The 26,006-nt window shown below is 35.5% G+C and overlaps 1 long non-coding RNA gene across 2 annotated transcripts; it reads right to left on the bottom strand.

Moving 5' to 3' along the window:
* Positions 1–13,729: 13,729 nt before the first annotated feature.
* LOC136233363 (uncharacterized) lies at positions 13,730–16,359 on the bottom strand. 2 transcript variants are annotated; one of them, XR_010690802.1, is made up of 4 exons: positions 16,195–16,359; positions 15,997–16,090; positions 14,063–14,202; positions 13,730–13,889 (listed from the first exon to the last, which is right to left on the bottom strand). It is a non-coding gene; the product is annotated as an uncharacterized lncRNA (long non-coding RNA). The 2 variants fall into 2 exon arrangements; XR_010690801.1 differs by having other exon boundaries at positions 13,730–14,202.
* Between the last annotated feature and the right edge of the window lie 9,647 nt (positions 16,360–26,006).

Raw genomic sequence — 26,006 nt, 5'->3', positions numbered from 1 at the left:
TGAACAGGTCCTTGTAGAAGTCAAGGGCAAGACGCCGAATGTCCTCCTCCTCAAAAATCCAAACACCATTGGCGTCTTTGATAATGTCGATTCTATTCCTCTGTCTTCTAATAATCGTGGAGAGGTGGAAAAACCTGGTGTTTCGGTCCCCGTCTTGAATCCAAGTCTTCCTAGACTTCTGGAACCAAAGGAGCTCTTCCTGTCTAAGCACTGCTTCCAACTCGTTCTGGAGAGATCTAAGCTGGCCATTCAGGCTGTGGTCGAAGCGGACCTCTAAGCAACGTTGGATGCCTTCCATCCTTCTCAAAAGCTTGTTTTTCCTTCTGATAATGTGGCCAAAGATGTTTTTATTCCATCCAGCCACATTTCTCCTGAACTCCTCAGCAGCAAGAAGGACATTAGAGTGAGGTTGGCAATTGTTTTTAACAAAATTCTTAAACTCGGGATGAGAATCCCAAGCCACAAGATACCTAAAAGGTCTGTTACCTTTCAGCCGGTTTCCTTTGACCATCTTAATAAGGATAGGGCAATGGTCAGAGTGACGGAAAGGTAGATTAAGCACATTGACCTCAGGAAACCTACAGATAGCAGTAACATTTGCATACACCTTATCCAACCGAACAAACACACTATTAAATTTCATTGCTCATATAATATATGCAAACTAAAAGTAATTGATTATCCATAATATTTCGAAATATTGTGGATATTCAATTTAGTAGTCATGGAATCATTGATGAAAAACAAATATTTAAGCTTTTGCTTGTCCTCAAGCAAATTAAATCCGAAAACAAAGAAAAAGAACAAGCACTCAAATAAATAAACAATGAGACATGATTCATTTCAAGTAACAATGTAGAAGATCATAATTTTGAGCCGTCCGAAACATGATAAACACCTTGAGTAACTAAACGATTTTTGAATTTATACTTTTGGCCATTAGTGAGACATTTTTCAAATTGTTGATACTTAATGAACTCGTTAAACACCTCACATAGGATTCACTCTTTATGCTCAAGTGTTCGGAGTAAGGTGTTTTCTCTCAATTTTCCAACACAAGTGATAACTATCGTGGGCTTGCACGGTCATCCAACCTCTACCACTATGCCTCCTTACTATGATTTGATCAAAAGGACTTAATTGGGTTGTAATGAAGGGTTGAGGTTTGGTGTGATTATGATGGAAATGAGGCTTAAGAATCTTATTGAGTTTCTAAAATGTTAACTCACTATTTGGTAGTTGAGACCATTTATTTCTTTCTTTCTTTTCTTTTCTTCCCCTTTTTTCTCAAAAATTTTGAATAAGCTTTTTTTTTGGAATGTGAGAATTGTATTAGTAGGGGGGTAATGTGTGTGAGCCAAAGAATGTATATGTTTTTGCTTTGATGCTCTCTTTTTTAGACTCATATTTATCTATTAGAAACTCATAGATTCCGGGATTTTTGGATACAAAGTGATGGAATAGGGTTATATTGTGGTGGCAAAAGAAGGGCAAGGCTCAAAATGGGGAACAAGGGAAAATGATTTCGGGTAGGCTATTGGTTTATATGGTGGCGAAATGAAAGAAGGCCTTAATCATATCAAATTCCTAGTTCCATATGTGTGGTTTCGGTTAGTATTTGATGCAAGCCCTATAGTTAAAAACAAGCGTGGATCCCACATCAAAGAAAAATAATCGAGTTATTTAATATGTTCGTGGCTCAAAGTATCTCTCCATGGGTGCGTTTGTGTGCTATAAGTTCAAGTATTTCAACTATGGGTAAATGTCTAAAAATGAGTATTTATTCAAGTAGAGTTATTCAAGTTTTTATTCATGACCCGACGATGCAATTTTAGAATTTTAGAATTGTCAAATGAAGGTTTATCCTATCACAAATTAATGCTATTCAAGACTTGGTTTAAAGTTTGTTTCGGGAGCTAATTGATACTTTAGGACATTAATACTTGGGTTGGGGTTGTGTTTCCAAAACAATTACACGCCTCCATTCCCTATCTTTTACCCCCTCCAAGTAATACAGTATATTTACGTATAAAGATCGATCCCACAGAGATTCTAGACAAGCATTAGCTATCTACGGGTTCTTGAAGTCTAAATGATTAATTTGAAAAGGTTGGTTTTGAATAGCGATAAAAACTTTTGTTGTTAAAAACTATGTTGTAAAACAATAAGGAGTCGGGTTCACTTTCTAAGTTTGAGTCAAATCAAAGCTATTGAAATAAAACACCAAAGAGAAATTCGTGATTTTAAGATGGTGATTTCTAAAAGAAACTTGGTGCTAAGACCTTAGATCACCTCGTTCTATTCCTTCACTCCTATTTACCTAACCTGGCTAATGGTTACTTAAATACGACAAGAAAGCCTTAAGTAAATGAGAAATTCTAACATTAAAGTGTTGGAAACCACATCGACTTGCTATGGAGTCTAAAAATGTAGTTTTCCACCAATCTCTTGATACTATGGTGAGTAAAAAGCGATTGACCAAAATATGAGTTAAGTTTACCTTCCTAGTTCTTAAACACAACTTCTTTTCGGGTATTTTAACTAAATAGACTTCTAAATTTGCTCAAAACATTAGCAAGATTCCCCTCATCCCTAGTTGGGAAGAATTAGTGCTTGGTCATTGGGGAAGCAATACTTGAACTGAAACAAAGTGAAACAAAGTGAAACTTAGTGAAAGTAAGAGATGGAACACAAAAGATGGAAATAACTTAAAAACATGAATTTGAACTTAGAAACTACTTAAAACAAACTAAAACAAAGGAAAGACAATTTCCCAAAGCTTGGCTACAATGAATATTACAAGTGTGTCAGATTTCCTCATACATCTTATGTCTATTTATAGGCTAATCTTTGCTCAATTCAAGATGATAATCTGAATTTGATGATTGGTAGCCTCCAAAGTACTGAATTGGTGCATTAAATGTCTTTGAGAAGTCAAATTGGGGAAGAGTATGGGCTTGCATAGAAAGGAGGAGCCGCCAATTGCAACTTGCTGAAATTATCAGGTCTCATCGAGACCTGTACCTGATGGCTGCGAATTATGTGAATTTTGCTAGGTCTCGCCGAGCCCTAGGGAGGTCTCGCCGAGACCTCTCTTTGATCTAATTAGGTCTCACCGAGACCTATATAGGTCTCGCCGAGACCTATGTAAAAATACCTAAAAACTGTTTTGCTCGTCATTTCTTCTTCCCTTCTCAGAATGCGTCCCTGTTTTGTCCTATAGCTTACTAGAATAATTGTCAATCTTGTGGGGTGTGTGAGAGTGTGGAAAAAATGCTAGAAAAACTCGTGAATTAAATTAAAACACGTGATAGTGTGTGAAAATGTGAAATGAAGTGAAATTTTACAAAATTAACACTAAAGCATTAAAAATGCATTAAAAAGGAACGAAAATATGACTCAAAATCATAGTGAAAATAGATAGCAACAACATCACCAAACTTTAAGCTTTTGCTTGTTCAAGCACTCAAATAAATCAACAATGAGACATGATTCATTTCAAGTAACAATGTAGAAGATCATAATTTTGAGCCGTCCGAAACATGATAAACACCTTGAGTAACTAAACGATTTTTTAATTTATACTTTTGGCCATTAGTGAGACATTTTTCAAATTGTTGATACTTAATGAACTCGTTAAACACCTCACATAGGATTCACTCTTTACGCTCAAGTGTTCGGAGTAAGGTGTTTTCTCTCAATTTTCCAACACAAGTGATAACTATCGTGGGCTTGCACGGTCATCCAACCTCTACCACTATGCCTCCTTACTATGATTTCATCAAAAGGACTTAATTGGGTTGTAATGAAGGGTTGAGGTTTGGTGTGATTATGATGGAAATGAGGCTTAAGAATCTTATTGAGTTTCTAAAATGTTAAGTCACTATTGGGTAGTTGAGACCATTTATTTCTTTCTTTCTTTTCTTTTCTTCCCCTTTTTTCTCACAAATTTTGAATAAGCTTTTTTTTGGAATGTGAGAATTGTATTAGTAGGGGGGTAATGTGTGTGAGCCAAAGAATGTATATGTTTTTGCTTTGATGCTCTCTTTTTTAGACTCATATTTATCTATTTGAAACTCATAGATTCCGGGATTTTTGGATACAAAGTGATGGAATAGGGTTATATTGTGGTGGCAAAAGAAGGGCAACACTCAAAATGGTGAACAAGGGAAAATGATTTCGGGTAGGCTATTGGTTTATGTGGTGGCGAAATGAAAAAAGGCCTTAATCATATCAAATTCCTAGTTCGATGTGTGTGGTTTCGGTTAGTATTTGAGGCAAGCCCTATAGTTAAAAACAAGTGTGGATCCCACATCAAAGAAAAATAATCGAGCTATTTAATGTGCTCGTGCACTACACCAAAACCCTCTTCAGACGACGGTTAAAAATCGTCGTCCCGCGAGATATAAATCTGTCACGGGGTCGATGCCTTCTATTGCACCTTTAGATGACGGACATGTTCTGTCATGTTTCGTCATCACAAATGACATTAGCCTATTTTCTTACTGTCATCTTACCCTTGTTACGATGTAGCTTATTTATTACTACCGTCACCTTTAATGTCATCACATGACATTCTAACAATTAAAACCGTCAGGTTAGCATGTGGGAAATTGGCTTATTTAATTTGAGATGACAGTTCGTATAATAATTTCTGCCGTTATAGCCTGTTTAGATAGCACAGGTCTTAATCAATCATGTCAAATGATTTTTTTTCATATGACATTGTCGCTCCCTGGCTTCCGGTTTTTACGCAGGTCGGGGTGCGTGGCCGGCTCGATCCGTCTTTCTTGTGTTTTAAGGTTTCGAGTCGCCACCAATCATCACTTGAAAATACGTGTACGGGCGTGATTGGTCGCCCTATATGTTTGGATTGACTCTGTATGGTTTAGGTTTGGTAAGGATGGTCTTTGGAGAGATCTAGGTTCGTTTTTCCGGTTAGGGAAGAGATGTGATCTCACCCTACCCCGCCCGACGTATCGGTACTATTGTGATATTATGTGTTTGCTATTTGTTTTGCTTTGAATTGTTGATATAAACCAGATACTCGTGGGTGTTTTGGGGTTATTGGGTTTAGGTTTGAATTCTAACGACGTTTGCACATCAATTAGAATTAATTTGATTATGGATTCGAACGACGTTTTCACATCGATCCGAACTAGTTTAGTTATGAATTCAGATGACGTCTTCACATCAATCCAAATTAATTTAATTGTGAATTCAGATGACGTTTTTACATCAATCCGAGCGAATTTAATTATGAATTCGGATGACGTTTTCACATCGATCCGAACTAATTTGGTTATTGATTCAGATGACGTTTTCACATCGATCCGAATTAATTTAGTTATGAATTCGAATGATGTTTTCACATCAATCCGAAATAATTTGGTTATGAATTCGAACGATGTTTTCACATCGATCCGAATTAATCTGGTTTACGAATTCGAATGGCGTTTTCACATGGATTCGAACTAATTTGGTTTACGGATTCGAACAACGTTTTCACATCGATTCGAATTAATTTGGTTTATGGATTCGAAGGACGTTTTCACATCAATTCGAACGACGTTATCTCAAAATTCATAATTATATGTGTGAACCCATACGATAGAAATAATTAACTTTATTCACGTAATTGTACGAAATTGAAATGAATGGATTCAGTTAGCAGGATAATTAATAACGGGTAAAATAAAAAGGGAAGAAGACCTTTTTGAAACATCTTAACAAAGGTTTTGGATTTAAATTATCGCTTAAACAGACTAGTGGGGGGTGATTGCAATTCGTAAGGGGTTAACCGAACTCAAATTTAAGCAATTGGGGTTTAATCGAAGTATGGAGGAATTTAATTGAAAGATATGTGACAAACAAGGTTAAAATAGTGAATTCGGTAAGGCCTAATTGAAATGACTTTGGATTAGCAGGGATTTAAATCAAATTGGTTAGTATTAATGGATTAAATGGGTAATTAGCCCATTATACGTTCATCCTTTTGGGTAGAAAACCCATTTCATCCGCCCACATCATTTCTTCTCCTTCCTTTCTCTCACTGAAATCAGCCCCCTCATCTCCCATGGCCAATCCTCTCTCCTTGACTCCGTCAACTCCGACCGCCTCACTCGCCGTTCTCACCCTCCTTCATTCTCTCTCTAGTTCTACTAACTATCCTTCATGGTTTTCGTCTAATTACGGTCCTTTTGGGCTATATCAGACGAAGTCCGGGATTGGCGCGGTTTCTCACCTCAGATGCTGAAATTTGAGTGTTTGAGGAGGTTTATAGGCCTGAAACCTACATGCAAGGTTAAGTCTTGAGGTTGTGTAATTCTCCCTTGCTCTCTCTTCTCTCCCGACTCCGATCTCTTTTCGGGTTTTTGGTGAGTTCTACGAACTCGTTGAGGTATGCGGATTATCTCGTATTTTTTGGGTTTGGTGGATGTTTGCTGTGTTGGTTTGGGCTTCGGCTGAAATTATTTGATTTTTAGGTGGTGTATTGGATGGCTTCGCTGTGTTTTTGGTTTTACTGTTTGTCAATCCGGTTCTAGTCTCTGTTTTCTATTGATCTGAAGTCGGGTTTTGTGTAGGAGCTAGTCTTCCACGCCCTTCAAACGGATGCTGAAAGCGCAACCAGAGCCATTATTGGCTCTGGAGGGTGTTTCGGTCCTTCCTTTGGTGTGCTCGGGAGTGAATGTGGGTTTTGGTTATCCTTTAGTTAATTTATATGATGAAATGAGAAAGAAAAAAGCAGTGATACAATAATGATATGGATATATTTATATATGTAGGAATGGATTAGAAATATATTACCCTTGCTTTTGATTGATCGAATGTTTATTACAATGTTGTTCTTGCTCCTTCACTCATGTTCCAGTGAAGCTTTTCCTATTAGTTTTTTACAAAATTACTATCCCCTTACATTGTGTTTTGTCCTCCTTACAGTGTTTTTTTTCCTTCCCCTTCTTACAGTGATGAACCTCTCCTATTTATAGTGAAAATTTGCTGTGAATTATTGAGTTTCATCATTTTTTCCCATTTCCTACTGTAATCCTATGTCTATTTTCCTATGCAGCTGTTCACTGTCGAGAAGCCTCTCGCAAATCGGCTGAATTATTGAGCTTTTTGCCAAAAATGCCATTTGGTCCCCGTAATTGTGATTTTTTTGCGGACTCACGCTGCTGGACTGAATTCTGACCCGAATTTGACGTGGACCTGGATTGAATTATTTATGACCCGAACTTTGATGTGTACTCAGACTGAATTTGAATTATTTATGACCCGAGCTTGATGTGGATCTGGCTTGAATTTGAATTATTTCTGACCCGAGCATACGCCGTTGGACTTGCACGGACAAAATCCCGAGCTTTGGAATTTATTGGACTTGAACTAACAATTACCTGTGCTTTGGAATCGGGCTTGAACTGATAATTTCCCGTGTTTTGAATAATTCTCCGAACTTCCGATTTGTTGGACTTGTACTACAATGAGATAACTCAGTCACTTGAATATGGTTTGATCACTTTTTAGAATATTCTTGAATCGAGTGTGCGTTCTGATCTTGCTTTTCGGGATATAAAAATTGTCTTCAATTTTAAAGTGAGCATTTTCGGGTAAGTTTGACATTGACGAGCGGACCTCCGGATCTGTCAAAATTATTGGAAAATAGATATAATTAGAAAGATAATTATAATAATACTGTAACATTTATTTATTAACAAAAATTCATTTTTATGCGTTCATTTGTCGTTAATTTATTGACTTTTCAATTTTCGTATCCATTTGTCATAATTCGTTATTTAGAAATCAATTATATTCTAAACGTTTAATTATAATATAAATCGTAACCAAAGTCAATATTAACTTTAACTTTAATATACGATGTTACATCATAATTCGCAATTTAGACTATAGGTATTTCTAAATATAGTTTACGACAAATAAATACGGTGCCATCCTCTTTGCTATTACTTGTCACCAAATCTGGAAGTGGAGGAATGAAGAATTATTTGCGGGTAAGGCTGTCCTTATTCCTGATTTACTGTTTTTCTTCTCGAAGAAGCTCTTTGTTATTACTAAAAGCTTTGAAAGAGATTCCCTTGTTCGCCCCTCCCCGGATAAAGAGATCCTGCTAGTTGGCTGGAGTAAGCCTAGAGAGGGTTTGCTAAGTTGAATACTGATGGCTCCTGCCTTAGCAATGGCAGAATTGCTGCTGTAGGAGTTCTTCGGGATGCTGGTGGCAATTGGATGGCGGGGTTTACCCATAACTTGGGGACGGGCTCCTCCTTTTCTGCGGAGCTCTGGGGTATCTTGTCAGGTATTAAACTCGCCATTCGCATGGGTGTTAAAAAGCTCTCGGTGGAATCTGATAATCTGGAGGCTATTAACAGGATTTCAGATAGCCAGGCTGTTTGTCTGAAGTGCCAGAATCTCATCAAAGCTATTTTGAGGCTTCGTCCTGCCTTTGAGTATCTTAATTTCTCCCATATTTTTAGGGAGCAAAACCGCGTGGCGGATCGCTTAGCAGCTGCTGGGCATGGGAGAATGTTAGGTGTTTCTATCCTATCTGTTCCTCCTTCTTTTCTTTTGCCTTCTCTCCTAGAGGATAGGATTGGAGTCAGCCTTCCTAGACTCATCCCAGTGTAGGTTTTTTGTTGGTTTTGTTTTTTTCCTTTCCTTTCTTACCAAAAAAAAAAAAAAAAAAGCATTGAAATGTTAATTCGATTGATTGACATCTGAACCTTAATTAATAAATTATAACTCGAATTCAAGCAAATTCAATTTTATTCAAAATACAAGGAACATATCTCGAATAAAATTCATAATAGGTTAAAATTATACATTAATTCTATTAAGTCGTATTTTGAATATAACTCGATATTTTTACCGATTTATACCAAAATATGACAAATTAGCCTTAATAGCACAATTTTTTCCCAATAAATTATTTTCGAGATAATACCATATATTCTGGATAATTCATGAATTGTTCAAATTTTGAGTGAAATTTATTAAAAACTTAAAAATTGATCCAGACAAAAATGGGTATCTACAGACAGAAACATTTATTTTAGATGACATTTTTAAAAATTAAAATGTCACTTTATGCCTTCTTCTTCGTTTGAATTTCTGGTTTTTATACCTGAATATAGAAACATTCTAAAATATGAAGATGAAATTCTGTATATCAATGGTTTTAATTTTATTGGAGACCAATACTCATAATATGTTTACATTTGTGCCTATAACATCAATCCATATCTTGAATAACCAATAAATTTCTGAATTAAAATACAAAAAATAACCAATCTTCCATAAGTCAATACATATCTTGGAGTAATAATTAGGCCTATAATTCCAAAGGTCTTGGTATTTACAAAAACCAAGCAAGTCATTAATATTACACACATCCCTAAACTCAGTAGTAATTACGTGACCCTTCCCCTTTCACGGCCTTTCACTTACCACAATCATATCACTATAAATATATGCATCATAATTCAGAATCATACCTTCAACAACCAGAAAACTTACCAACAATGGATCCCGTTGTTGAAACTCCAGGAGACATAATTGCTGACTTGGATAAGTTGTACATGGAGAACCCAGAGTGTCTTCTGGCCATCAATGGTACGTATGTCAATCCATAGTTGTTCTGTAACCCTTCCTGGTTTCTTCTGTGTATTCCTAATGATTCTTCTTGGATGATAATGTACATGTCATCTCAATGGTAACTTCTTCACATGGTCAATCACGATGAAAGGCCCCCAATACACCCCATATGAAAGGGGTGTATTTGAAATCAGAATTAGCTACCCTCCGGATTTCCCAAACAGAGATCAGTAAGATATAATCACCTACATGAAACATACACTAATAAATTTCTCCTCTTATTCTCAGTTTTGCTTCTAGAATGGGATATATCATCCTAACGTGGCTCCTCAAGGGTTGAATGCATCATAAACCTATCACCGTGTTTAATGTTGTTGTTATGATATCAAACCGAGTGGAAAAAAACATAGTAAGAGTATGGCCAATGCACATACATAACCCTTTATGTAGAGCTTGTTATTCAGTTTGTATGTATATGTATATTCTATCTAATCAAAATATATCTTATCATTTGCAAGCCATATAAGTACATGCAATTAGCTTAAATTTACCCTTCAATCCATGCTTCATAAATGAATTGCATTCAGAATCCTTACTTATCATCATAGGTCATGTTCAAATAAAAATCAGTCAGTTGAGTTCATAACATTTTCAGCTTTAAGAGTTTTTCTAACATGCTATAACAAGTAGACAACTTATTCAAGTAGACATGTATATTCAAGTGAACATGCTATAACAAGTAGACAACTTATTCGTGCATGTCTATTCCTTACTTATTCAAGACAACTTATTCCTTACTTATCATCATTGGTCATGTCCAAATAAAGAATAGTATGGTGATATCTTATCATTTGCAAGCCATATCAGTACATGCAATTAGCCTAAATTTACCCTTTAATACATGCTTCATACATGCTCACTAGCCCTTTTATAATGTTCATCTAATACTTGATGCATGATTAATAAGCTACATGCCCAAATGAACAATCATACACATACTCATACAGAACCTCAAACATAAACATCAACAGAACATCAAACATAAACATGTTTCATACACATACACATACACATACACATACTCAATCACTTCTAGCAGTATAACTCATATGTGTAAGAGTAGTGCCAATCACAATGAACATTCAAAGCTTTAGAGTATGGCTAATCAGCCACATGCTCCATGACCCTTTTACAATGTTCCTCTAATACTTGATGCATGATTAATAAGCTATATGCCCAAATGAACAATCATACACATACTCATATAGAACCTCAAACATAAACATCAATAGAACATCAAACATAAACATGTTTTATACACATACACATACTCAATCACTTCTAGTAGTATAACTTATAGGTGTAAGAGTAGTGCCAATCACAATGAACATTCAAAGCTTTAGAGTATGCTTAATCAGCCACATGCTTAATGATCATTCATACATAAACTCTATGAGTCCTAGCTTCCTAAACAGTTATATCTAACAAATCAGTTCATACCAATCATTTCATCATCACCCACAACATCATACATATATGTAATCATTCACTTCAAACCCACATAAAAGAATTAGATGAGTTCATACCATCTACTGTATCAGGCAGTGTCTTGCCCTAGATTAAAAAAGATAAAGACCCAAGCTTTACAACAGTGAATCTAAATACAATAAAATCAGTGTAGCTAAGCGAGAGATCTAAACCTTTCAACGATAGGTCTGAAAATCACAAGATCCTTATACCAACTGCTGAAATCGACATACACAAAAGTAAATCGGATGAGGAAAAGACAGAGTAAGGAACAATGATACTCTAATACATCTAGGAACGAAGAAAATATGGCTTACCAGTATCGTGTTTCGAGCTCACCCAGTGATTGCATGTTCAAATCAACCATGAAGATAAAGAGGGATGAGAGGGATGAAGCTCTTGCATAACCTAAACTGGGTTTGGGATTGAGAGAAGGTTTATATATCAGTTGAAATTTCAGTCAAATGATATAGAGCGCCTAAAATTTGGTATGGCCGCGTAAGTGAAATTTCATTTGCCGCTTTTTTGTTTTCGGCATACAATGACATTCATTTCTAGAAGTGTCATCTGTTGAGCGCATCAAATTTAACGAAAACGCACGTTTTCTTTGGATGACAGGATTCTGTAATCGTAATGTCATCTAACAATCGAGCGCATTTTTTATTTCGCCTTCAGATGACATACAGTTAAAATATTGTCACGAAAAATATTCAGATGACACAAAAACAAATGTCTGTCATGTATCTTGTGTCATGTGAAAGGGAAAATGACATAGTGGTGGCTCAAAGTATCTCTCCATGGGTGCGTTTGTGTGCTACAAGTTGAAATGTTTCAACCTATGTTACCCGGACACGGATACGGATACCGTATCTGACACGGACACGGGAAACGTCTTTTCTATAAAACATAGGACACGGAACCGTGGGGGAAACGTGTAAATATTAAAAATATTGGGGCACATTTATAAATATTAAAAATATATTTTTATATTTGAATATTTGTAATATAACTAAATAAAGACATAAAAGAAATTATAAAACTCTTATCTAACCATAATTATTAGATACATGAAATATAAATGATGTCAAAAAAACGTTCAGAGAAAAAAAGATAAAACAATGAAAGCTTTCCCCCTGAATACTAAAAATCTATTTCTTAAATGTTTATTTATATCTTCACCAAAAAATAGGGATTCTAGCTCCGGTTCATCTAAAGTTTTCCTCACTGTCTTTTGGTTTACCTAAGATTTATTGTTGCACATAAAGATCCACGTACTCCTTTGGATATTCCTGCTCGTTTTCCCTTCAAATAAGGATCGACCATAATTGCTCTGTTTACCTCTATTTTTTCTGAAATGAAATATAATCGTTTTTTGTCTGGAAAACGGGTGTCCCAGACAGATACGAGTATCCAACTTTTGAATATTATGGATACGGCCCCGAAACGTATCCTAGAAGTTTCTGGGAGTTTTCGTATCCAAAACGTATCGGATACGTGACACGCAGGCATGTTGAAGTATCCGTGCTTCATAGGTTTCAACTATGGGTAAATGTCTAAAAATGAGTATTTATTCAAAGAGAGTTATTCAAGTTTTTATTCATGACCCGACGATTCAATTTTAGAATTTTAGAATTGTCAAATGAATGTTTATCCTATCACAAGTTAATGATATTCAAGACTTGGTTTTAAAGTTTGTTTCAGGAGCTAATTGATACTTTAGGACATTAATACTTGGTTGGGGTTGTGTTCCCAAAACATTGAAAAAAAACTAGAAGCAATTACACCCCTCCATTTTCTATATTTAACCCCTCCAAGTAATACAGTATACTTACGTATAAAGATCGATCCCACAGAGATTCCGGACAAGCATTAGCTATCTACGGGTTGTTGAAGTCTAAACGATTAATTTGAAAAGGTTGGTTTTGAATAGCGATAAAAACTTTTGTTGTTAAAAACTATGTTGTAAAGAGTCTAGTTCACTTTCTAAGTTTGAGTCAAATCAAAGCTATTGAAATAAAACACCGAAGAGAAATTCGTGATTTTAAGATGGTTTTCTAAAAGAAACTTGGTGCTAAGACCACTACTAGAAAATACCTGTTTACTGACGAAAATTTCCATCTGTCAACACCTAAATTCCGTCAGTAAATAGGTTTACGACGGAACTTTGACGGACTGAAAAAACGTGGAATTTATTGACGAATGCTGACGGAATTTCTATCAAACACTCTGACGTTTTTCTTGACCAACCATTTCCGTCAAAGCTTTTTGACGTTTTTCTTGACGTTAAAACCGTCAAAGTTGCTGACGAAATGTTTGACGGTATTTTATTCCGTCAGTATGATTAAAATTAATTTTTTTAATAATTAATAATTGATTTATAATTGAAATTCATGAAAAGTAAATATTATTTGTTACATTAATATTTTATTTGGATTGAAGAGAGCTAATAAATGAATACTAAAAAAAAGTTGCATAAGCTTTGCATTAAATTAACAATCAACTAAACTGCACTGTTTGCTCAAATATAAATATATTATATGAAAGTTAACTTTCTATGAAGGCTATCTTCTAGTAAGTAGTAACAATATTTGAATCATTAATACAAAAAGGAAAATTACAATATCATTATAGGGATGATACATATTATTTAGATTGGTTGAGCAACTAGCATGAGCAAAAATCATACTACTCCTGCAACTAGGGAGGAAGAAAGACACTTCACAAAGATTTGGAGTAAGGTGACAAGTCTCACTTTCCTAAGAAGCAAAAACAGAACAAGAGACCACAAAAATTGACAAAAAAATAAATAAATATAGGTACTGATTATACAATGCAGAGCTTCTCAAGGCAATCAACTTGAAATTATCAACTCCATTCATTTAAATATAATAACCATTCCCATCAATTACATAAAGGAAAAGCAATATACCATGTATTCAAAGTGGAATGGTTCCGCACTCACTCCACAAAATGTGTCAAAGAGAAGGTGGACAAGGTATCGGCAAGTGAACCCATACTGAATTCTAATCAATGAGACTTTGAAGCCATTTTGAATTAGAGTAGTCTCTCCTGCACAAAAAGAGCAATAGAGAAAAAGAAAATAATTAACTCTGTCCATAAATTTCATTACACATAGGGTTACTACTATTGATTAGTTAGTGATAAACTCTAGTACCTAGAGATCCACCATATTATCATGAAGCTTCTCTACATTTTTTTATTTCTCTATTCTGCTTTCTCTATAATAACAAATCTAGCTGCTACAATACCACTGATAGAAGTCCTAAGAGATGCTAGTAGCATCAACTTTTTCTTTTGTTTATGTTCTAATTTTTTACATGAAAGTATTATTTACGCTCTAATACAAGTATGCACATCAATTATTGTTATTGCAATCACTTTAAGTGTTATTTTCATCAATTAAATATTTAATGTGTTCTTAGTTAGACAATCATTTATGATTTCCAAAAATAATATAGAGCATTTCTCATATATCAATATGAATCAAGAACCTTTTCATTACAGACTAATTAGGAAGTTGGCATATATCATTTCCATATTTATTATTAAAAGTATGCACATCAATTATTGTTATTGCAATCACTTTAAGTGTTATTTTCATCAATTAAATATTTAATGTGTTCTTAGTTAGACAATCATTTATGATTTCCAAAAATAATATAGAGCATTTCTCATATATCAATATGAATCAAGAACCTTTTCATTACAGACTAATTAGGAAGTTGGCATATATCATTTCCATATTTATTATTAAAAGGACCACTAGAAAAAATAGAACACACAAGACTTCCCTGACATATTACTCTAACATAATTAGAGAGTAAGAATATGATTAATTATTGCGTATAATGCCATAAGAAATACTTCATTAACCTTTATATAAAGAAAATCATATAATTCATGTTACTTCAAGTAGTAAAAATGGGAGAGAAATTTAGAAATCCTATTAAACCCCGACGAATCCATGTTAGGGGCCTGTCCGTCCGACTAGGGTCTAGCGTTTTTTACAACCTTGCTTATATCAAAGCATAATTTAGAAGGACATCTTTTAAAGTTTTAAAATATCTGACGTGGTTCTAAATATTAGAGCAAAGACGTTCAGGATCTCTCACCGACTAGAAACAGACACCGGAAACACTATTTTTAAAACATAACCTTGATAAAATATCTTTCAAATGAAAATGGACAGGGAAACGAAACTGACACGGACACCTAGTGATGCAAAGGAAAACCGAACTCCGGCGAAAACTGATGCTTTCTACTTACAAGAGTTCCATCCTCATTCAAGTTGCCCTCTAAATTATGTTAATATTTCCCAATTATAAAATATAAAACAAAGCAGAAAACAAAGGATTCCACTGCTTGTTCACTTAGATTGTTAGAATAAAATATGTGACAGGTCAATTTTAAGCATCTTATTCAACATAAAATCAGAGAGAAAAAGTGCTTTTTTTATTAGAAAAGAATTCAACCAAGTGTATGTAAGTAGATATATAATAAGCAAAGACAAAATAGTAGATGAAGTATGTGAGCAATCAACATAGATAACCTTACTCGGCCCAATCAAAAAAATTTAAACTGTTAATATCTAGTATACTGATACAAGAGTGTAAATTTGAAATCAATCAATTAAAATTCACAATAAAAGCTTCATTTCTTTATCATAATACAAACTCTATAGCTTTCAAGCTCAACCACGTATCAAGATAGTTATAATCACATACATATAAAAGAAACAAATATTAATCCTTAAAAACAAGGGAGGAACACAAGCAAACCATTGAAGAAGAAAAATGGAAAATTTAACAAAAGAAAAGAGTATGAGTCTCAAATTGAAGTCACCTGGAAATGAGAAATAGAGATGATCTCCAGAAATAGAAAAAGCCTGAAGAAGAAGAGCCATCCATAGAAGCAACCCAAATAGTCCCATAAGCAACTTGATCCAGAGTTATTGGAAAAATCGGGAAAAATCAACGCCAAAATTAGAAAAACGGAAGATGGGAAAAAGAAGAAACATGAAAAAAAGTGAGTTTTCCTTACTAGAGGGAGTCTCAAAAGGAGGCGAAGACCCAAAACAGGAAACCGTCACCATATAGAAACAGAATACCGATCATCGGTCAAACGAAGAGAAAAATTGGGTTTTCACTAGAGAGAGGCAGAGGAAGCACAGATAGCGGCAAGCCAAACGAGAGGATGAAGAGAGAGAGTGAAAAAAAGAATTTATAAGGGATAAGGTTAGGGTTTGATCTGAACCGTTCGATAAAATCAGATCAAACCCTAATTTACCTAAGCTACAAAAATTACCACTTTAATCCCTATTTGATTTAAAAGTCCAAACACGTCCTCTCTTTTTTCAAAACTAACAGGGGCTCAATCCTTTTTGTCTCAAATATTTTTTCATTTAATTTTCTTTTAATTAACTCTTTTAAATTGTGTTTTGTTTTTTAAGGCAAATTAATTAGTGTTTAGATTAATTAGGTCAATTTTGCATTACTTTATTTATTTTTTGATTTTAATTTAATTAATAGATAAATTAGTTTTCATAAATTAATTCATTCTTATATGTAGATTAACTAAAAAGGATTTCTATATTTTCTTTATGTGTAAGGTAATTTCGATAAATAAAAGTTAGGGATAAGGTGCAAAAATATCCTTAAAGTTTACATCTAAGAGCAATTTTACCCCTAACGTCTACAATTGTATAATTTTATCTTTAATGTTAGAAGCCAAAATCAATTTTAGCCGTAACATTGATAAGTTGGGTCAATCTGTGAATTATTCATCAAATTATCTTCTTGGTCATGAATTTTGTCATCTACACTCACATGTGGGTCAATCGGAGAAATTATTCATCAAATTATTTTAGTGACAATTACAAAACTAGCACTTTTTAAGGGGTTAGTTTTTATTTCTAACACACTTTCAAAATCACACCAAAACTAACACATTTCACTAACTAAATTCCAACCTTGCCCTTATCTCTAACACTCCGCTCCCGCTCTTCAACATTCGAACTTCCATCACTCTAACCTAACACCCTTTTATTCCTCTCTCTAACTTTCCGGCGATTCATTGGCCGATTCTGTACATTTCATCCGGCGAATCTCTGTTACTTGGAGTTGACATGGCGAGAACACAAAGCTCAGACAACGAATCGAACTCAGAAGGAAGAACGAAAAAGAGGGTAAATAACTTGACTTTACATTTGCGTTTCTATCTTCTATTGGATGTACATTTGTTGTGTTTGAGAAGGAACATTTCATCTCGTTTCATTTCGTTTACTGCTTCTGGTGTTAGGGTTTTTTCTAGGTTCGTCTGGTGTTAGGAAGTCATTCGTCGATGTGTATGTTCATCGGCAACCTAATTGTAGATAGTACATAGTCATAGACAGCCTAATGGCCGATAGAACATCCATATCGTCGATCATTTTACCGATAGAACAGTCATGTCGACGTTATATTGCCGATAGAAACATTCATATCGACGTTATATTGCCGATAGAACATTCATATCGACGTTATATTGCCGATAGAACATTCATATCGACGAACTATTACTGATAACTCTCTTATTCTAGTATACGCTAGCTCATTCTAGCTCAACGTTATAATTAGGTTGATTGTATGTTCCCTGATGATATATCTACAACATTTTTCAGCATGATCGTGTAGACAAGAGAAAGAGAGATGAGCATGGCTCTCCTTCGAAGAAGAAAGCCAAGAAGAAATCTGCATATAAATACAAAAAAGCATTTGGAACGGAAAGCGTCATCACGGTTAGGTGTAACCTAGAAGCAGCAAACCAGATAAAGGGGTTGTTAACATCAGACCAACTAAATCTATTTAGGAAGAGTTGCTTCGGCCAGTACTTGGAAATGACCAATACAATATTTGCAGGAGTCCTCTGCCATACCGTTTTAACAAGGGAGATCATACGTGAAGACCTCAAACCTATGGAGCTTTGCTTCAAAGTTAGAGGTGTTGAGTTAAGATTTGGGGATTGGGAGTTTGGACTCCTAAGTGGGTTACGGTTTGGAGACATGGAAGCATTTCTGGAAAGGTTCAGCGGGATAAATAAGCCATATAGATTTAGGAATAAGTTTTTTCCAGGCATCCCTACACCATCCTATAAAGACATGGAAACAATTATGCTGGAAACTGTTTGGAAGGATCAGTCTGATCAGGATGTAGTTTCATTTGCCATGTTGTATTTTGCCATTGGCTGTGTGTTGGATAACAGGCGAGAAAAAAAAGTTCTTCATTGGGTGTTGGAACTTTCTGAATTTCCAAGATTGTTTAACGAGTTTCCGTGGGGTGTTTGTGGCTGGGATGTGACCTACAGATCTCTTGTCAATGGGATAGATGGTGGAAAAGACTGAATTGATCAATTGATCGCTTATAGGGAGAAGTTAAGGATTAACCGTGTCTCATACAACCTATATGGTTTTGCATACGTATTTCAGGTATGATGTGTGTATATTCTGTATACTAGAAATGTTGGTAATAGGCATAAATAATGAATTGGAACTTTGTTGCAGGCTTGGTTGTTCGAAGTATGGTTAAACGTGAATTTTTCTAAAAATATACTGTATTTTGTACGAGTTAAAAAAATTCAAATATTTCACCGAATTTAAAAATATTAATCTCCAATTCTTTTTTTGAAGCAATAATTCTATTATTAAATCATAAAAAAAATATGATTTTTTTATTTAGAATCAACTTAAATGCAATTGGTGCAGAATAATGAATAAAATATATGTGTTTTATAATAATATTTGAAATTGACTCAACTTGATAACCTTAGGGGTAAAATTGTACCATTTTAGACGTTAAGGGTAAAATTGCCCCTGTCTGTAAATGTTGGAGGGTATTATTGCACCTTATCCCTAAAAGTTATTAAACACCTTAAGAATAAAAAGGCATAAGATACTAAAATGACATTAAGGTTATTAGGGAAACATAATTGGACCACCACGTACAAAATAGCACAAATTTAACTACAATATTTATGCAAATAGTGTAAATATAGCCTCGTCTAAATACCACAGAGACGAAAGTGATGGGATGTTAGGGTTTAATTCACGCAATTTCATAAACGTTAGAGTTAAATTGATGTTATTTTTGTATATCATTTTGGTACCTTACCCTAATAAAAAATAAATTCAAATAGAAATATTAATTTCATAAATTTATCTATAACCAAAATAAAATTAAGCATTCAAGTTAGAATAGTATGATTATTGGTTTAAAAATGTGAGAATATATTAATTTTTCGAAAATTAATTGTTTTGACGGAACTCCGTCAGTAGATACGTCAAAATTTTTTGACGGAATGTATTCCATCAAATATTTCCGTCAGTACGTTTGACGGAATATACCGTCAATATAAAATGTCAAAAGAATGGCGGGAATGTTCCCGCCATAATATTTTGACGTAATGACTATTCCGTCAATAGAATCCGTCAGAACTATTTGACGGATTACTTTTGACGGAATTCCGTCAAACATTACTGACGGTTTTCATTCCGTCAGAAAATTTCGTCAGTAATCAGGATTTTTCTTATAGTGCGTAGTCTAAGTACTTCACGGGTCGGTCCAACTAAACGTAGTCATCATTGCGAGAGTAAATCATTAGCCGTATACAATTACAGTCGTTGTTTATCATAATTATAACTTATCGCCATTCATATCACTTCGTGGAGTTTTCGCTACATAAATCTGTTTCGTCACTAGTTAGGAGTAGTTTGTAGTCGGTTCTTACATCAACCCCTAAAGTATTCACCGCTTAAATAACATACGAAACCGAGTCGTCTAATATTTGTACTTATAAATCCCGTGGATTCGATACCCGGTCTTAACCGGATTATTACTTGATACGACGGGGTACACTTGCCCCTAAATAGTCGTAGCGTCTAGTAGAGTTAAAGTAATTTATAAAGATCACATCCGTAGACATAACGCACTTATCGTAATATACATATTTCATCATAGAAACTCTACATCCATAGGCGTCGTGCCACATCAAGTTTTTGTGCTGTCCGCGGACAGCAGCCTCGTCGTTGTCCCGGGTCCGTCAAAAATTCAGAATTAGTGTAATTTTGAATTTAACGGGACTGGTTTTAATCTTTAAAATTTTTCACTAGTATTTTTAATAAAATCAGGGCCCTAATACCGTTTAATTTATTAAACGTGTCTTGAATGATATTAATTGGTATTAAAACGTTTTTTATTGGCATGCATATTTAATTTTAATCGAATTGATAATTTGTGTAAAATTGAATATGGTTAATTTGTGAACTGGCCCAATAGACCGTGACACCGGTTTAAATTGGGAGTGCTAAATTTTAGATATGTGACGACCCTAAAATTCAGTGAGAGCGAAATTATAATTTTGCATACAAATGGATGTTAACCGTTTGGGCCTTTATGGGCCTTAGTCACATATGGTAAAATTGGCGATTTCACCCTAAGTAACTCGGCTTAACTTTATTAGATGATTTTGGAATGCCATGATCATGCATTATATTTATATGTCTTACCGTACAACAATGTCATATAGAGTTCTATGGGTCCTAAATTAAAGTCAGCTTGTAATTTAATTTATTTTGGAAAATAAGGTCTGCGTACCATTCTTTCATTAATGTAATTTTAGAATAGGTTCTATTCATAAAAAAATTGTAATTGGATGTGAAGCAGCACAGATGGCCCAAGCCCATGGTGGGAGCCCAAGAAGACTTGAAGCAAGCCCGTGAAGATTAGATAGTATATCTAGTTTCACTAGGATGTATTATAAGGCCCATAGAGTCTCTATGTTTATTTTGATTATACAATTTCTTAGTATAACATGAAACATAAGTAGCAACAATCACCAGATCATCACCCGCGATAATTATATGTTAAAGCCGTATCACTTAATTATTCCGAATAATGAAATATTGAGTCGTTTAAAAGTGATTTCCAGATTCACACCTCTTCCTCCCAAGTAGTGCTACATTGTATGACGTGCCTTAGCAGGTATGCTGTAGTAATTAGTGGGCCGTCGAGGGTTAGGATACTTCGGTATGGCTAACACGTGTATGGTGTTGGACTCAACGTGGGTAGCATTAGCTCAAAGCGGGCCCTAAGCATAGATAGGCTAAGTGTCACAAAGCCCATCAAACCAAGAGTCCTTGCGGAGGATTGGATAGTTTATCCTACCAAATCGTCAATGGTCGACGCGGAGCCCTAGCTCGGTCGATTGTTGATGGATTGTCGATCTTGGTCAAGACAGCCAAATAAATATCACCAATAACAAATTAAAATGGATTATTAATTTGATCTCTGGCTTAAGCGCTTTATTCTAACTCTAATGTAATTTTTCCACGTAGATTAAACTCCACATCAAAATTACACGAAAAAGAAAATTAAATGGCTGCAACAAGCAACAACTCACTCAGACCACTCTTGGAAAAGGAAAAGCTCTCAGGGACTAATTTCCTTGACTGGTCCAGGAACTTGCAAATAGTTCTTAGACACGAGTCGAAGGAATATGTGCTGACCGATGCCTTATAAGCAGCTCGTCCTGCAGGTCGGGGCGTAACCACTGATCAAATGGCAGGGTACGACCGACATGTTAAGGATGACAGAGATGTGTCATGCATTATGCTGGGTACCATGGTTCCTGATCTTCAAAAATAGTTCATGGAGCAGCACGCCTTTGAGATCATGGATCAACTCAAAACGATGTTCCAAGATCAAGATCGTCAGGAAATATAATTGACAACAAAGGCGCTATGCAGCACTATGATGCAATCCGGGACTTCTGTTAGCACACATGTGCTAAAGTTGAAGGGTTTTATTGACACATTGTCAAGGCTTGGCTCACCAGTGCATGCACAACTAGCAGTCGACATTATTCTTGGATCACTTCTGGCATCCTACAATCAGTTTATCATGCACTACCACATGCAGGGCGTTGATAAGTCTGTAGTAGAATTGCATGGCATGTTGAAACTTGCTGAGCAATCCTACAAGAGGACTCCAGAAGTGTTGCTGGTTAACAAAGGGAACGTACCTAAGGGAAAGGCCAAGTCCAAGTCCAAAGCAAAGGCCCAAAAGGTCAAGCCCAAGGCTAGGAAGGCGGCAGCTTCTAAAGGTAGGTTGGCCTCAGCAGATGATATCTGTCATGAGTGTAATGAGAAGGGACACTGGAAAAATGCGTGTCCAGAGCTAAGGGAGAAACAGAAGGATGAAGCTTCTGGTTCAGGTATTTATGTTGTTGAATTTAATCTGGCTATTTCTACATCTTGGGTTTTAAACATTAGATGTGGTACTCACATTTGTTCAAATGTGCAGGGACAAAGAAATAGGAGATTGCTGGGATTTGGTGAAGTGGATCTTCGAGTCGACAATGGTGCTCATGTAGAGGCCCTAAAGATCGAAGATTATTCTTAGAGATACTTAGTGGATTAGTTTTAGAAATTAGAAATTGCTATCTTATACCTGCAATGCGCAGGAATATTATTTCAGTTTCTATGTTGGATATTTATGGTTTTAATTTTAATGTTGGACGTGGTATGATTTCTATACATCGTGGCAATATTGTTTATAGAACCGCATTTCTAGAAAATGGTTTGTATAACCTTGATCTAAAACATAGTGAATCAATCTATAACATAAACGCTAAAAGGATTAAGACTAATGAACTAAATCCTACATATATCTGGCACTGTCGTCTGGGCCATATAAATGAGAAACACATAACTAGGCTTTACTCGATTGGAGCGCTAGGGTCATTCGACATGCAGTCTTATGACACGTGTGAATCTTGTTTAAGGGGGAAGATGATAAAGGCGCCTTTCACCAAACTGGTGTAAGGACCACGTAGCTGTTGGAGCTAATACACTCAAATGTATGCGGTCCAAGCACCAGTGCTAGATCTGATTTTCTGTACTTTGTTACCTTCACAGATGACTATAGCCAGCATGGGTATGTGTATCTGATGAAACATAAATCTGAAACTCTTATGAGATTCAAAGATTTCAAAAATTAAGTAGAAAATCAACTTGGTAAGAAAGTAAAAGCTCTCCGGTCGGATAGAGGGGGCGAATACTTGAGCCAAGAGTTTGTCTCATTCTTGAGAGAGTGTGGGATCGTTTCCCAACTCACTCCTCCTGGTACACCCCAATGGAATGGAGTGTCAAAAGGAGGAACAGGACCCTGCTCGACATGGTCCGCTCAATGATGAGTCAAGCTTCCCTCCCTATCTCCTTTTGGGGATTTGCTTTGGAAACTGCTACTCATATAATTAACAATACACCGAGCAAGGCAGTTGAAGGAACACCATATGAATTATGGACAGGCCGAAAGCCCAACGTTTCCTTCATGAAGATTTGGGGCTTTGATGCACATGTGAAGAAATTGATAAGTGGCAAACTAGAGTCCAGATCTCTTAAATGCCAGTTCGTGGGTTACCCTAAGGAAACTAAGGGTTATTACTTCTACAACCTAGCTGAGAATAAAACATTCGTGGCTAGGTTTGCAATCTTTTTGGAAAAGGAATTCTTTTCCAAAGTAAACAGTGGGAGTGATATTGATCTTGTTGAGATTCAAGACTCACAAACTCCTGCAGCTTATGCTGAGGATGCTTTAGGAACCAATATAGATCCTCAAAACATTGAGGAGGCTAAACTGGTTATACAGGTGGTGTTTCAAGTAGATTCGTATAAAATTCTGATGAACCCTGTGTGTATATGAAATTCAGTGGGAGCATATCCACTTTCCTCATTGGAGGCAATATATTAACACTACAAGATCAAGCAATGGTTGAGTAAATGCTTCATAATGAAAGACTTAGGAGAAGCCGATCAAGATCTACAAGTTTGATCCAACTGACTTCTAGGCTTGAGTCATGCATCGTACATAGACAAGAATCCATCATGTACTCTATGTTATGTACAAGGCCAGATGTTGCGTGTTGCACCAAACATGACTAGTCGGTGCCAGTCAGATCCCGATAAGGAACACTAGAAGATAGTCAAGGCAATCCTGAAGTACCTCAACCATACCAATGATATTTTTATTAGTATTTGATGAGTAGGAGGAATGGCAATATCAGGTTACACTGACCAAGGTTTTAAGGATGATAACCAGTCACATACTGGGTATGGTTTTCTCCTGAATGGCGATGCCATTAGTTGGAGATCCTTGAAGTAGCCAACCATTGTCGATTCTATAATGGAAGCTAAGTACATCATTGCATGCGATGATGCAGAGGAAGAAGTTTGGATTAAGAAGTTCATAATCGATTTAGGAGTAGGTCAAAACTCTCTTAAGATCAGTTGATGTTTTCTGTGATAATAATGCGGCCATAGCACAAGCATGGATCCATGTCACACAAGAGATCCAAATGCGTACTTAGATAGTAACACCTTACCCGGTGACATTACATTGTAGAGGGTTGATACTGAGAACAATGTCGTTGGTCAGTGTACCAAGGCAATTGGTAGTACTGGATCTATAGTGTTTAGGGTAATACCCGCTTGGAACTAGTTCAAGTGGGAGATATGTGCCCTAGTTCATAGGCATTGGTTCTTATAAAATGTATTTGTGTCACATTAATAAAGGCATTAATCTAGTTCATTTATATCTTGTGCTATAATATGAATAGAGAATCCATTGATTGATAATCGTAAAACCATATCCCAAGTCTATTCTATCATGGGAATGATTAGGACCACAGACTTGTATATTCGATGACTGTATGGTAGTAATTGATACTAGCCATAGCACTTGATAAGTCAGTTGTGAATATGGGTACATGTTGGATACATGTGACTGGATCGATCCGCTCGAGAAAACTACATGGTGGTTGTGTCATTAGTTTTCTTAAGTAGGTCTCTAACTGTCTTCGGATCAGATTTCATTATAATATCAATGTTGGATCCGGTTCACTTTGACATACGCCTAACAGGTCTGTAACAGGATGCCAAATACGAGTATGATTGGGTGAACATATGAACACATTAGTATTGATAGTGAAGTGATGGAATTACCACTCACATAACAGTGAGATGATATCACAGGCCACACCCTGATAAGTAGTTTACTTATCTAATTCATTAATCTACTTAAGATCAAGAAATATCATAAACATCAGAGAGGATGACAGCCGCCATGTCTCTAGTTTATAATATCGATATCAAATGGTAAAAGAAGTTAAAGAGATAACTACAGGGTCTCTGCATCTTTAGACTGCTGAAATAGTTGTATTGGTTAGGGGCAGTAATAGTTTGCTAGAATCCACTTACTGTTTGTGGCCGTGAGCCCACTGCTAACTAAGAACAGTCCCATAGGATGATGCACATTGAACATCTGAGTTAGAACTTATAGAACGGTACACTGGAGGGATGAGATTAATTGATTGGTTGACAGTAAAATGTCAAGGTAATTAATTGGTGGTTAATTAATTGATTAATTGATACTTTGTATCAATGTAATTGATTAATGGATTTAGGCGTTGAGTATTTAATTGGTTAATTAGTTTACGGGATGCAATTAATTAATTTTTAAATTAATGAAATTACATTCGTGAATGATTAGTCAAACTAATACGTCATTTTATTAATTGGTGCTATTTATTTAATTGGAGTGATTCAATTTAATCTAATTGTAACTGATTGCATAGAATAAATACTATTGGTATTTATTCGAGTGATTATGTTAGGATTAGATTAGTTTTGTAATTAACCAATTAACCCTAAACCAATTAGGTTTAGAAATAACTACACTATATATAATAAAAGCCTAAAACATAAACCTATCCAATTCATATATGTATTCGGCGGCCACAGGAAGGAAAATCAAAAATTGATT

The sequence above is a fragment of the Euphorbia lathyris genome, chromosome 6 (assembly GCF_963576675.1).
Source record: "Euphorbia lathyris chromosome 6, ddEupLath1.1, whole genome shotgun sequence".
Taxonomy (NCBI): domain Eukaryota; kingdom Viridiplantae; phylum Streptophyta; class Magnoliopsida; order Malpighiales; family Euphorbiaceae; genus Euphorbia; species Euphorbia lathyris.
The sequence above is the reverse complement of the archived record's forward strand: the minus strand, read 5'-3'. Positions and strand labels throughout refer to the sequence as shown.